General features: G+C 34.6%; 1 long non-coding RNA gene across 1 annotated transcript; it reads right to left on the bottom strand.

Annotated features, from left to right (window-relative positions):
- Positions 1-912: 912 nt before the first annotated feature.
- On the bottom strand, positions 913-2,151 carry LOC132254533 (uncharacterized). Its single transcript, XR_009466823.1, has 2 exons — positions 1,356-2,151; positions 913-1,283 (listed from the first exon to the last, which is right to left on the bottom strand). It is a non-coding gene; the product is annotated as an uncharacterized LOC132254533 (long non-coding RNA).
- Positions 2,152-11,708: the final 9,557 nt, after the last annotated feature.

The following is an 11,708-nucleotide window of genomic DNA, read 5'->3' on the forward strand; positions in this document are numbered from 1 at the left end:
CTCATTTTTCACTGAATCCTTCTCAGTTTGAGAGAATAATCAATGGGTGAAGAAGCTAAGGTGAAATGGGGCTTTAGGATTATTTTTCTGTTTCTTGAGTACTTCATTCTTTTCAGTGGATCTTTTTTTTTATGTATGATTCAGTCCTGCATTGATTTCTTTTATTGATAATGTTATCTGGGCAGGAACAAGCTCCAGCTGAAGTTAAACCAGAGGCAGAGGAGAAGAAGGAGGAAAAAGCAGAGGAGAAGAAAGAAGAAAAACCAGAAGAGCAGAAGGAGGAACCTAAGCCACCATTACCATTTGTCTTGTTTGTAGATTTGCATTGTGTGGGATGTGCCAAGAAGATAGAGAGGTCCCTCATGAAAATAAGAGCTCTCTCTCTCTCTCTCTCTCTCTCTTTTTCTTCCTGTCCACGTGAATATAGCTCACTCACAGCTCTCTCACAGCTCTCTCATTACCTGATTCTTTGTCATTGTTGTCATCATTTACAGGAGTCAAGGAGGTTATGATTGATATGGCTCAAAACTATAAAGGGAATAGTTGAACCACAAGCTGTGTGCAATAGGATAATGAAGAAAACCAAGAGAAGAGCTAAAGTCCTATCCCCTCTGCCTGAAGCTGAGGGAGAGCCCATGCCAGAAGTTGTTAGTTCACAGGTTTCATGCAGCAACTACTTTGAAAAATAAAATAAAATAAAATAAATTCTCCTGCTGATTTGATGGCATTTTCCATTTTCTCCAGGTTAGTGGATTAACAACTGTGGAACTCAATGTGAACATGCACTGTGAGGCCTGTGCTGCCCAACTCCCAATTGCAACAGCCAAAACAGATCAAGATTAATATACATAAACCTCAATTCTTTATCGCAACACTCATCAGATCAATATTAATCCACACAAATCCAGGACAGTCAAATCAAATCCAAGCAATTCGATTCCCAAATGCAACACCCACAACAACAAGATTCTCTAACATAATTGAAGAAGAATCAAATCGAACACAAAGAATTCAATCCAATTGCAACAGCTAAAACAGAAAGACTCGGTAAAATAAATCACCAACAATCATACCTCACGCAAACATTCTCCATTCTCAAAGCAAAAACTCACAAGAGCAAGCCTAGGCCTCCGAACGCCGATCCTCATTTCTGACCGCAACTGATCGAGTCAGTCCCGCTCTCCAAACCTCCTTAACAAACTTTCCTACCCGAACTTCAACGATGTCCCAGACTTAATTCCGTCAAGAAACGACCACTCCTGCTCTATCACGCCGATTTTGTTCTGCATGATCATCAGAACAACTATAAACAAAGCATAAAAAATTAAAAAAAAAAAACACGTCAAGAATCTCACATAGAGCGCCTTGGTGAGCTCGGGCCCCCAGAATCCCCTGCGGCCGGGCATTGCGTTGATGGCCGGGACGAATGCGAGGGTTTGTCCTGACGGGCAGAGGGCCGCCGTTGGGTGGGATCCCTAGATCAGGAGGGTCGTCAGCCGGAGGAAACATCTCTTATCACAGCTTGAGTTTGGAAACGATACGGTGGCAGGGCTTTTTCTTGGAAATGACGTGAGATTTTCTCGGTAAAATGCGAGAAACAGATACGAAACAAAGCAGCAAAAATAAAAGAACCCGTCAAGAATCCCACGTAGAGAGCCTCGGTGAGCTCGGACCCCCCGAATCCCCTGCGGCTGGGCATTGCGTCGATGGCCAGAACGAACGCGAGGGTTAGGTTTAGAGTTAGGGTTTCTCCTGACGGGCAGAGGGCCGCGGTTGGGTGGGATCCCTAGATCGCGAGGGTCGTCAGCCGGAGGAAACATCTCTTATCACAGCTTGAGGTTGGAAACCATACGGTGGTAGGGCTTTTTCTTGGAAACGACGTGAGATTTTCTCGGGAAAATGCGAGAAACTGATAGGAAAGCATGGAGTGAGGCTGTCTCTCAAATCTCGTTTATATGCGATTCGCTTTCCAGTTTTCTTGAGCGTTTCTTGGAGGTTGTGCTGAATAGAGCCTACCACTAATCGTCTGCATGAGAGCTAAGCTAACTTCACTTCTGAGTTCTGACAATAAATTTACATTTTTACCCTGGACAATTACCATAAAGGCACAATGGCCAAAAAGTTCCTAAATTTGCATTAAAATCAGACACGTTTGTGAGCTAAAATTATCCAAAGGTTTTAAAAAAATCATATACCATAAACAGGTGAGAAGACTATCATTTTAATACGCATAGGTGATCAAATACATTTCTTTTATTTATTATTATTTATATTATAGCTAATAATTATGACAAAATTGTTCTCTTTTATTTTTATTATTAGTCAGTACTATGAAATTTTAGTATAATTTTTATTTTTTTGGTTTTTTTATACAATTGTGATAAATTTTCAAAACTTGAAGAAAGAAAAAAAAAATGAAATTAACAAATAAATAGGATAAAAAACGATATTTGATGAAATTTTAAATTAATTGTGGTTAAGGACATTTAACTCAATCTGGAGAGAGGTGAGTGAAATTCAATTTATAAAGTAAATTTACTTTTTAGTTTTATTTAAAATTTATAACATTATTTTTATCTAAATTTTTTGTGGTATTTGAAATGCAATTATTTTTTATGTTGTAAAAATTAAATTTACATTTATAGGAATTCAGTTTAATTTTAAAAAATCTATTACTATATATAAGATTTTATTTTTATTTTTTTGAAATTTGATGATATAATACATAAGATGTTTTTATGAGAAATTTGAGTGGGGACATTACTAGATCTACCCTACCCTGTCTAACTATATATAATTTGGCTTTTCATTTTTTTATTTTTTGGAATTTGATGGGATAAATCCTAGGTATGTTTGTTTTGAAATCTTTTCAAAATTATTGACTAAATTACTTGGGTTTTAGGCATAAAATGGATTTGAAAATCTTGTATAGGTGTGTTAAATATAAAATTATAAGAAAATCTATACATGTCATTGTTTCCTCTTGTTCAAAAACTTTAAAAATTATGATCAAGTTTGAAAAATCTTGAACGTTTATTTAGAAAGAAAAAACAAATATCAATAAGTAACCAAGTTATCAAACCTCCATATGGTTTTAAGGTGATTTATTAAGGAGCATAGGGAGGTGTTGCATCGTGGATATGATAAATACATATAGGTGTTGGTCATTATAAAAATTGCAAGAAGAATTCAAGTAAAAAAAAATATTAAGTATTATTATTTTAAGGTTGAAAGTGTTTTTTAATAACATCGTTAAACTAACTCTAAATCTCAATAATCAACCAAAATAATAATTGACTCAAATATAATAAGACCAAAAGTTTTAAATTTAAGATATTCCAATTAGGTATAGAAAACATGACAACTACCTATTCGCAGTTCCTCGATAAAAAATATAGGTGATATATTAACATGTTTAGTTATCATTTGCTAACCTCCATTGTCACCCTGATTAAGGATTCTCCATATAAAATGGAATTTGTAGAAAATTTCTAAAATTAAACTCAATTTTGACTTATATGACTAATTCTTTGGATTGAAGAGATTGTTTCGTATTCTTACCAATTTGTAGTTTGTTTGCATTAGATATGAGGAGTTTTATAAGAAAATATGCAATGTTAAAGCATCAAAAGGCTAGAACTTGAAACTAGCTTAAGATGCTATAGCAAAAAAATCAATGATATTGGTAGAATTATTGGTTCAAATATCACATATGGGGAAAATGAAAAAATGGATGGGAAGTTGGTACACCTAGTTTTTTTTTTTTTACTGAAAATATGGAAGAAAAAAAATCAAGTCTTTTATTTAAAAAAAAAAAAGGAAAATTTAGGGATCACAAAAGATCTAACTACCAATATAACATATCACCAAATATTTATCATTTATTAGTGATTTTTTGAAAAAAAAAAACCAACATTATCCTTTATTTTAAATTTTTAAGACTTATGCAAAAAATTGTTTAGTCCTTTCTCTTAGGGTTTGGTTCTTGCAAAGTAATACTTAAGTTATATAACAACGACATGAATATTCTTTATTCCCCTACATAAGGTTCATCAGTTTCTTGAGGAAACTTCATTCTTCAGTGACATGCAATAATTGTTTTTGAAAGATAGCTACTGTAAACATAGAATCAATATGAAAGTTTATATACATGTCACTTATAATTAGTTGCCATATGCTCTAACCATCCATTCGTTAGTGCATGCATGGTGCCTATTCTTGGTCTTCACATTTTATAGGCATGGAGATGATACTACATTTGGCTTGTGGTTGTCTGCATGGTTTTGGAAATTATGGATACGCATGTTTGAGGCTTTTTGGTTTTGTATGTCGTGGAAGATACAATTCCACCAATGGATTATGACTGTCATTTAATGCATTGCGGCCGATATGTCATGGCAGGAGAGATTACAAAAATACATGACGAGGTAAATCTATGTTATCTGCTAATAAAAATAACACCTTCTTTGTTTTGGTGGGATTTTTGAAGTAAAAGAAATGTTTTTGACTCACTAACCTTCTACATTTCATACAATGCGTCCAAGTTGGGGAATGACCCTATAAAGCTGACCTTGGTAAGCAGAATGATCTTTTTCTTGTATGATCCAGTCTATAAACATTTGGTATGTCTTTCTTGAAACAAAAAAAAAATCATCAATAGTTGAAATCTTTTAATTTTCCAATCACTACAAAACTTTAAAACCTTAAAGTTCTTTCATTAGGAATTGGATCTGTTCCATTAAGCATCAGTTCTTTCATTAAGCATTAGTTCTTTCATTAGGAATTGGGTCTGGCTTTTATAGTAGATATAAAAGAGCTTTAGCTTTTTAAAACATAGACATAAAAATAAAAGGAAAACTAAAAAGTAAAACAAACCGAGTAAATTGCATAGGCCTATGTGGCAATTTTTTCAAACAGGAACTAACTAGGCCAAGTATCTTGAACATATCAATTATTAATTATAATCAAAAGTTTTGAGCTTAGAATTTACGAAATCCAGAAGTGTTTAAGTTAAGGAAGGTGCTACTTTTAATGGTGCATATGGATTCATTTGATCAGAATGATAGGTAATTATGTTAATTAGTAGTGTGTTTGACATTAATATATCCATTGGATTGTTCTTATGAGATCCTTAATTTTCTAATTTAGATGGTCAAGCCTCTTAACCAGCCTATGGTAGAATTCCACTCTTGATTGAAGGAAAGGAAAATTATTGGGTTGAAGAAAATCCATTAGAGTTTCAATTTGAAAATGTACTTGAAGATTTGGTCTCTAAAGGGTAGAGTATTTTCTATGATAATGACTTCTCATACTTCTACATGTTTTTTCTTGGCTAAATTTTAGTTCGTGCATGTGTATTAGGCCTACAAATATATCTGATAAACAATTCTCAGTACAATATTTGAAAGTTTTGATATTCAATCTAGTTGCATAGAAACTCTTTTTTAGGTTCAAACCGGGGAATTCTCAATTCAAGTTTTTTAATTTATAGAGTTTTTTTTTTCTACCAAATTTCTTTTGTGCGGGCATATGTATATATTAAATAATTGTTGATACTTTATTTGAAAGTTTTGAAATTCAATCCAAAAGCATAAAACTCTTTTAGTTAAACCTAGTAGTTTTTTTTTTTCTTTCTTTATGAGAAACAACAAAATAATATATTTAAATAAGAACGAAAAAGTACAAAGGAATGATGAGAAATTCACTCAAAAACAAATAATTTAACAAATGACATTCCAAAATACTAAAAAAACCTATACATCATAAGACAATTACACAAAACATTTCCTAACTAGTCCACACCTTTGAACCTACACACCCACACCCAATTAAGTTGGGTCACGTTAAGGGGAATGCCCTTTTTAAGTTTTGGTGCAAGATGCCCAAAAGAAAGCAAAGAAATGAACAATATCCCAAAGAACTTCTAGAGTCCTCGCATTTTCCTAAAAAATTCTTGCATTTCTTTCATGGCACACAACCCAAATCAAAATCATATGAGCATTTTGCTACAACACCAATCCTCTGGTGGAGTTTCCCAATCCCTTATATGCAATGGTCATCATATCAGAAATACTCCTAGGAGGAACCCGGTCTAGTTTCCCCAATCCAAATCATTTGTGCCACAACCCTATAGTCAAAGAGCAATGCAAAAAAAGATGATCTACCAATTCTCCACGCTCCATACACAACATACAAACATTAGGATTGAGGGCTTTGTAGGATCTCCTTTGTTGTAGCATGTTGTTAGTGTTCACCTTCTTGTGTGCCAATAACTAAGCAAAGGACTTAACCTTAAGAGGGGCCTGAGATTTCTTAATTGGGAAGAAAGGAACTTGATTAGAATGATTAGACAAGACTACAAAGAAAGACAATACTGTAAATAAACCTAAAGAAGATAAAGACCGAGTTCTCGCATCTGGAGCAGATGGAGATGGATGCAAGCAAGAAAGCGAGAACATAAGTCTTTCTAGATCTTCTATCTCAAAATTAGAAAGGTTATAATGGAAGTTAAAGTTTAAAAAAAAAAAGGGGGGGAGGGGGATAAGAAGATTCAAGAATTGGTGAAATATGAAGGTTTTTAATTATGACAATTCTAAATAGACATGAGAATTGAGACCCCAAATGTGATGACCCGCCCTTGCAACCACCATCCCCGCAAGGTAGTGACTTCTCTCTATGAAGAAAAATTAATTTGTGATCAAATAAACCGTATCAGAGCAACACAAGGACACATGTTAAAGGAACTATATAATCATTACTCTTCCAAAATACAAAGTTTTGAGTACATAAGAGTTGACCTTAAGGGACCAAAGACTTGTAACAGACCTAAATAAATGACTATATGCCAGTAATCTATCTTAAAAGAAGCAAAAAAGAAAAGGGCAACAACAACTATATGCCTTCTTAACTGTCCTCCGTTACTTGCTCGGTATCTAGTTCTACTAAGTTCTCATTTGAAAATTTTAGGGAACTACAAAGTGAGTATAAGTTAGTGAATGATCATATAATGCAGGTTTTAGGATGGTCAGTCTAAGATAGAAAATGGAGTTTCATTATGCATGTAACACTCAACATAGATAATATATGGTATCACAATCAAGTAGGCATACAGCAACGGACAACCCAATGTATAATCAATCAAACACATGCATAATTCATAGTTACGGTGCCACTCCAACTTTAAGCACATTCCAATATCATGCAATATAACTGCTACATCTCTTGGCATGCTTCTCATACAAACTACTCCAGTCCCCCTTCATTTCTCGACACAAAAGATTACTAGGTCAATTAGTTATAATGTGCCCCTCCATCTCTATGGCATGTATAGAATCAGGGTATATTACAATTGCATCCATAGTAATAATGTATAAAGTACCATAATGATAGTACCTAGTGATTTTTAGTGAATAGTACGTACTAGGTAAGTTCCCAGGAAATATTGGAGGGGTTACAATGGTCCTACTTAAAACCCAGCCTCATTGGACAGAGCTTCCCTAAACCGTACCTATCCCTTCATGATCACCAAACCATCTTAACTATTTTTATACATATATATAAAGAATACAAGAAACACATATTTATTATAAACATAGTATTAAACCAACACATTTTCAAAGCGTATCTCATGATATTTAAAAAATAATCACTACATATAACATTTTAAGCATGAGATACACAATTCTAAAACCAAGTAAAATCATGCATTATAAGGTCACTCACCTTTTAGACTGGAATTTTCGTGCGACCTTTGTTACGATAACTCAAGATCAAACATTTGGAATAGCATCACCATAAGAGCTTTTTCATGCTTCTCTTCTTTCCTTTCTTGGTAGGTGAACACCCATTTATAGAAAACTAAAGTAAGTAAACATATAGGTGACTCGTCGCTAGGTGTCGATCTAAGGGAAGTGATTAGTGTCTCACTTATTGCATGGAGACAACACGTGGCACGTGTTTGATCCTTGCGGCTACTTGGCATGTACAATAGCTTTTTGAGTCACCATTCCACACATGGTGTCAAGCGATGAAAGCGGACTAGTGTCCCCTCTAGGTTACATGCTTTTGACACCTCATACTTGTTTGCATGCTCTCAACGCATCATACTTGGTTACATGTTTTTGACACCTCATACTTGCTAAGGGATAGAAAAGAAGGTGATTGTCTTGCTTGCTTAGTAAGAAGGTGGTTAAAAAGAAACTTCAAAAGTATTATTATTAAAACCAGGGTTGTTACAATCTCTACCCCTTCATTAATTTTTGTCCTCAGAATTTCTTATACTTCTGCCTAAACAAGTAGGGATATTGTCTTTTCATCTCACACTTTGTCTCCCATGTAGGTTCTTCAATAAGATGATCGCACTACAAGACCATTAATAATTGTATGAACTTGTTGCATAGGAGCTCCTCATAAGATAACTCCTTACATAATTTTACTCATTTCCATATCATCAACTTGGTTTATATTAAGATGACGTGTCAAGATCGGAACAAGATGAGTGGAAGGTCCAACTGTTTAAAAAAAACTTTTTATTCTTCCTTTCTCCGAGATTCGGTAGTTCTACTAGAGGTGATGATAGTTTTGTTTTTTGACAACCCTAATCAAGATTACAACTGTCACTACTTTTGTATATGTAATCATGTCCCACTATAGACCCTCCATTTTGTCCCCAACATTCATATTTTTTATCATTATTTTCCCTCTCACCTTGCTCTTTTTTTAGCACATGTTTAGGACTTTTTTTTGCTCGATTTTTCATTGTCCCTATTGAATTGTATAGTTATCATAGCCTAATTGTTAGAAAACAAATCAATGTATGTATATTTAGTTAGGAAAATTATCCTTTGGGATTTATATTATCCCTTCAATCACGGGATTTATAGGTTTGACTTTTCTAAATTAGTTTTTTCCTGGAATAATATATATATTGTTGTGTATCAATTATTATGTTCAATGAGAAATCATCATTCTCTTATTTTTCTTGTCATGGTATCAGAGCTCTAAGCCTTTTTTAGGGTTCTCTTTCTGTGCAGCCTTCATTGTTGCATTGTGTCAACCTTCATTGTTGCGTTGTCTTCTTCAAACCCATTTCCAGGGTTATTTTTTACTCTAGCCTTTCTCTTCCTTATCTTTCTGCCCTCTATTACTATGTCCATATTTGAAATCACACCTTCAAAAATCTCTATTCCGTCAAACAAGGTTAACTCTAATCAAATGATGGGAGATCTGCAGAATGTCAGAGCCAGTTACAAACTAAATGAGAAAAATTATCTCAAGTGGTCTCAATTTATTAAAACATATCTGAAGGGCAAAAAGAGACTTAGCCATATTCTCAGGATAAGACCAAAAAAGGGAGACTCAATGTTTGAAGAGTGGGACAAACATGATTCCATGATCATCATGGTTGTGGGACTCAATGGATCCTGCAATTAGTGATACCTATATGTTTCTAACAACAGCAAAGGAGATTTGGGACTCCATTCGTCAAACCTACTCAAAAGCTCGTGATGTAGCCCAAGTGTATGAAATTAAGGTGAAGACAAGTGCTACCAAATAAGGGAGCAGAACAGTGATAGAGTATACCAATTCATTGAAGAATTTGTGGCAGGAACTTGATCACTATCGAGTATTTTAGATGAAATGTTCAAAATACACTATCATCTTGAAGAACTTCATTGAGAAGGACCGAGTCTATGATTTCTTGGTTAGACTCACTCCTAAATTTGATCAGGTTAGGGTTCAGATACTTGGAAAGGAGGAGACACCTTCATTGGAGAAGACAATCTCTCTAATTAAGGTAGAAGAAAGTCAAAGGGGTATAATGCTTGAGCCTCAAACTTTAGAAGGTTCAGCCTTGGTGACTAAAAATGAACAAACCCAACCACAAAAAAGAGGGAAAGTAAACCTGATAAGAGTCTTGGGGAGAGACAACAAAGACAATATGTGGAAAGACAATAAGGATAATCTGTGGTGCACTTACTTAACCCAAGGCATATCAGGGAGCATTATTGGAAATTTAATGGTAAACCATCAACATCAAGCTGAGAATGGGGAAATCAAGGAGGCCAGCATAAATCTCAGGCTAATTTGACAGAACAAACCAAGCAAAGCGAGGGACAGGAGAAAGGAGGTCTTCATAGTGAAGAGATTGAAAGACTTAAGAGGCTTGTTAGGATTTTTTGACAAGCCTTCTGATACATGTTCATTGGCGCTCTCAGGTAAGTCTCCATTCCTTTTTAGATTTCATGTCTCAGAAAAGTGTTTGGCCAACTGTTGGGTAATTGACTCAGGAGCCATTGACATGAGTCACACTTCACAATATTTCTGCACTTATACTCCGTGTCCTAGTAGTAGGAAAATTATGGTAGCAAATGGTTCTCTTGCTACAGTTGCAAGATTAGAAGATGTTTATGTGACACCATCCCTCATTCTTAAAAATGTCATTCATGTACCAAAATTGTCAACAAATCTAGTTTCAATTCAAAAGCTCACGGAAGACCTAAAATGTTATGCAATTTTTCATCCTTATTGTGTTTTTCAGGACCAGGGTTCGGGAAGGAAGATCGGACTTGCTAAGGAAAGGAATGGGATTTACTATCTTTAAACATCAGGTTCTTCAAATAAAGTCATGAATAATTTGTCCTTATCATTTCCTAGTTCTTCAAATAGAGATGTCATTCAGCTCAATCACTTTCATCTTGGTCATCCTTCTTTTAGAGTTTTAAATGTCATGTTTCCCTCTTTGTTTAAAGGATTGATATCATAGAATGTCATTGTGATATTTGTGAACTTGCAAAACATATTCATGTATCCTTTCCTATTAGTAATAAAAGAAGTTCTCATCCTTTTGAATTGATTCATAGTGACATTTGGGGACCATCCACAATTCCAAATATTTTCGGGTCTCATTGGTTTGTTTCTCTAATTGATGATTGTACTAGGGTTACTTGGATATTCTTAATCAAACAAAAATATGATGTAAGCAGCGTTGTCCTTGACTTTCACTCCATGATTTAAAACCAATTTGGGGTAAAAATTAAAATCTTTAGGTCAAACAATGCAAGGGAATAATTCAACCAAAATTTGACACCTTACTTAAAAAAAGAAGACATTATTCATGAATCATCCTGTGTAAACACACCACAACAAAAGAGGGTCACTAAAAGAAAAAATGACCATTTACTCAACACTACTCAAGCACTGTTATTTCAGGGGAATGTTCCTAAATCTTATTGGGGAGAGGTTGTTCTTACTGCCGCTTACATGATCAATAGACTACCCTAAAAAATATTAGATTTCAAGACTCCGTTGGAAACCCTTGTAAAATTCTACCGACATGTCAGAACATCAATTAGCCTCATACCTAGAGTAATAGAGGAAAATTAGACCCCAAAGCAATCAAATGTGTGGTTATTAGCTTTTCATCTACACAAAAAAGGTATAAGTGTTATCATCCTCACTTTCGAAAATTTTACATATCTACCGATGTCACCTTTGCTGAAAAGAAACCATACTTCATGCAGTCTTATCTTCAGAGGGAGACTTTACTCATGGAAGATAAAGACTGCGGTGATCTCGATTCAATCTCTTTCTACTTAAAAACAAAATGTTCCAACCTCCATTTAGTCTATCTCAGTACCTAAACATATGTCAGTCCCAAAACATGTGTCTACACCTGTAGTTACTCTAGCTTTTGTTCGTATTTATGA

This window comes from Vitis vinifera, chromosome 10 (genome assembly GCF_030704535.1).
Source record: "Vitis vinifera cultivar Pinot Noir 40024 chromosome 10, ASM3070453v1".
Lineage (NCBI taxonomy): Eukaryota > Viridiplantae > Streptophyta > Magnoliopsida > Vitales > Vitaceae > Vitis > Vitis vinifera.